Here is a 3950-nt window from a genome sequence, read left to right as displayed (position 1 = left end):
GCGGGGGTGGGTGTGGGTTAGGGTGTGGGGCAGGATGCTTGTATATAAATTAAAATAGCGACTAAGCTCTAGATTATATGGCTAATAAACTAAATGTTAATGAAAAAACAAAAAAAAAACACACTTTGCGCTGCCTTTCAATACGTTGCCGCATGTTGCACAAACAGAACCAGAAATTGGCCAGGCTGTTGCCGCAGCAGCTGTTGCCGCCGTCGCAGCCGCCTCGCTTTATTAATCAGCAGCATTGACCCTGCCGCAAAAGTTATTGCAACCAAAAAAAAAAGTGGTATAAAAAATAAAGACATTAAACTCCAAAAAAAAACCAAATAAAAATGCTGCTCGCGCATAGAAAAGCACGCAACAGGTGGCTGGCAGCGACTGCGGCAGCGGCAGCGACGTCGCCAGCTCCTGATCAGTTTTGTGGCCCAGACTTTGGGCCGGATATTGGCTTTGCGTACTTATTTATTTTGTTCGCTTTTCTTGCTTCTCGCGCCAACATATGGCGCTCTTGGCCAAGCTCTCGAGACGCGCCCCCCTTTCCCCTTTCCCCTTCGCCCTTGTCGCTCGATGCCAGCGCTGCGATAAGGCCAACCGTTCCCGCCTAACGGTTCGCACACACGCACACACACACACACACATCTTCAATGCGCGTCAGCCTCGATATAAACATTCGAATCTCCACGCATATTGTTTGCCTTAACACCTAATTACATAATTGGCGCTCACCCCACTCCCCCCCCCTTTCCGTTCCCCGCGGGCCGCACAGCCCCCCTGCCGTCTGGCTGTCACATAAAGCAGCGGCGAGCGCATAAAAACCGAGCAATGATCGTAAAAAAATCGATTTGAAGTCCATAAAAATCATATCAATACAAATTTTTATATGCCATCCACATTTAAAAAGATGTCTCGTTTTGGTTAACAGACCGACAGTTGGAGTAGGGGGGGAGGGGGGGGGGTGAGGTGATGGTAGTCAACAAAAGCGACAAAAACAAGCTAAGAAAAAATAAAAATCAAATTTATGTACACACAAGTATATAGTGTATATGCTATACACTATGCAGCAAAGTTTGCGAACCGGTTATGAGACGAAACGGTTAACTTGAATTTGACTTAAAGCCATGTTAATTACGCTAATTCGAACCATTTTGACGGTTCAAACTTAGCCCCAAAGCACATTTAAATTCGGCTCCAATTGTTGCCCTTGTTTGATTAGGGAGATTATCTGAAAATATTGTCTTCAAATCAAAATTAGTTTAGTTCAAATAAAAGATTGGAAACATGTGGAAAGCCAGGATCAAGAATCACAGCTCAAGGCAGGAATAAACCAAGAGTCTTATAGCTTATATGTATATAGCTTAAAGCTAATTCTAAATATATCTAATTTATAGATCATTAACTTAGGAATCCATCTTATAGTATATCTATTGGGGCACATAATATTATCTGATGAAAATCGAACTGCTGTTATTAGCATTATCATTATTTTTAGAATTTGTTATTATTATTTTTACTAGAATAATTATTATTTATATTATTATTCGTTATTATTGCCATGTGCATATACAAATATACAAAATAAATAGATAGATGCATACTTAGATTAATCTATTTGTCGATAAATATTTAATGAGCTAAATAGGACAGATACTATCTATAGTTCCGGATGCCTAAAGACTTTTCGAGCAAATCCATGACAGATGAGTAATCCGAGCTGCTTCCCCAATTGGGAAACCTTGATGCGATCCTTCGCAGTTGAGATTGTTTAACGATATATATGTATATCAATCAACCAAGAAAGTGTTGCGACCGGGCCGAGGTTAGAGCATGAGGCCAAAGAAAAGCATTCGAAGTGAAAAGCTAAGCTGCATTTTTGAAAGCAAATTAAAAGCCACGACAAATGGCCGTAAGAGAAATGACAAATAAATTTCCCATTGAGCAACAGGTGCTTGAGCGAGGCTCTATGTCTAAACGTCTATTTCCCAGCACGTCCGGCTGTCCACCTGTCCGGAGTGTCTCCCCCCCACCCCCCTCTCCCCACTCTCTCCCAATATCTCTTTGTCTGTGCGAAGAATTGAATAGTTTCCCGATGATGCAATAAATTCACAGATAAAATTTTTATTTACGATTAGCTGGCAAAGTTATGCAGCCTTTCACGTAGGGGGATGCGGGGCGTGTGCGGGCTGGTATGGTAAAGGAGGAGGGGGGGGGGGGATATATAGAGACATGGAGACAGGCTGTCTAGGCATCAGTTTTATTGAAATAGTAAGCGTCGCGGGCGAAATGCGGGCGTGCGGATCACGACTGCTCACGAGTCGCGCCAGCGATATATATTAATTAATAATAAAGCCAGGCTACGACCAGAGAGAGAAGGTAGGGGGAGAGGTGGGCAACTGGACAACTGGAGAGCCGGCTGCTCATAACGTGCACGAAGGTGAGAAATCAATTTTCAGTATCTCGCTTTGTGCTTAATACTTTTTCCAGTGAAATGCGCCGCTGTGCGACGTGGAGCTGCACAGCGCCCGGGGCCATCCAGGCAGGCAGAAACCCAGCCGGGGCAGAGGCTGAGCCACAGTCCATGCTCCGTTGTCGTCAGGCCACAGAGAGACAGAGAGACAGCCACAACTGGAGACGGGTGACTCGGGACCGTGGACCTCAGACTGCGGACTATGCCTGGGCCTGGGCCTGGGCCTGGGCAGCCCCGGCACGTAAATTAGGATAACAACGTGAAACATAATTATTACTTTGGACAGATATGGCAACCTCGACTGCGCCTGCGCCTGCGCCGGGTCCTGCGCCAGCCGCTCGACTAGCTGACTGAATCTGAATACCCTCTAAAAAGCATGTCTATACTAAATGCTATTCAACTAAACAAATTGCTTTAATTGCAAATCTACTTAGCAGTTGATTTAATATAAAAAAAGTATTCGACTAACTTGAGCTTAAATTTCAGTTGATGGCATCGATAGATATCGATCTATCTATCTATTTATTATAATAATATATAAAATCCTATAATAATTTCTGGATTTAGTCCCTGTCAAGGCCTTTAAATGTAAAATGTATTAAATACTTTCGTATTTATTTTAAATAGTATTCAATTTGATTAATCGAACATGCTAATATTTATTTCAATTTAATTTTAATTTTCAGTTCGTTTTAAGTTTATATAAGTTTCAATGTTAAATATATTAAACATTTTTAAATGTATATTGAAAAGCATTTAATTTGTTAATATTTATTTAAATTGAAGTTTAATTTTTATTTGATTTCAAGTTAAATTATTTTCAGATTTATCTTTAATTTCTGGCATGAATGAAATATTCGCATATTTATTTAGAAAAGTATTTAATTTGATAAATGCAATTTGGCAATATTTATTTTAATTGAATTTTAATAAAGTCATTTGCATATTTATTAAAATTTAATATATATAATTTGCTAATATTTATTAGAAGTTGCATTTTAATTTTTATTTGCTGTTGTTTGCATTCAGCTCAAGTTGAAATTGCAGCAGCAGCAATTTAATTTATTAATTAATTTATTAATTTACTTTATTAATTAGAGTATTATATACCATTTTGCATCCACGAAAGATTGATTAAATGTATTTTGTTAAAAAAAAAAATAAAAAAAATTTGATTAAAAAGAACGTGCGTCGGCCGGGAATCGAACCCGGATCAACTGCTTGGAAGGCAACTATGCTGACCATTACACCACCGACGCCATCTGGCGGCAAGTAGACTAAAACATCATATATTCACAGCAGGCACTTGGCAGAGCGTGAACTGTGCAAAAAGAATTACATGTATCTATTTCTATTTATGCATATGAATAAATAAATAAATAATATACACAAATAATAATAATGTTTAATTAGATATAAATATTTTTTGTTAAATTTAAAGCTAACAAAAGAATATTTGCTACAACAATATTTTCTAACTAGACAA

The 3950-nt window shown here is 38.9% G+C and overlaps 1 non-coding gene across 1 annotated transcript; it reads right to left on the bottom strand.

Moving 5' to 3' along the window:
* Window positions 1–3651: 3651 nt before the first annotated feature.
* TRNAG-UCC (transfer RNA glycine (anticodon UCC)) lies at window positions 3652–3723 on the bottom strand. Its single transcript has one exon. It is a non-coding gene; the product is annotated as a tRNA-Gly (tRNA).
* Between the last annotated feature and the right edge of the window lie 227 nt (window positions 3724–3950).

The sequence above is a fragment of the Drosophila montana genome, unplaced genomic scaffold, assembly GCF_035044405.1.
Source record: "Drosophila montana isolate Dmon_TW-CO22-7 unplaced genomic scaffold, ASM3504440v1 contig_786_1, whole genome shotgun sequence".
Lineage (NCBI taxonomy): Eukaryota > Metazoa > Arthropoda > Insecta > Diptera > Drosophilidae > Drosophila > Drosophila montana.
The sequence above is the reverse complement of the archived record's forward strand: the minus strand, read 5'-3'. Positions and strand labels throughout refer to the sequence as shown.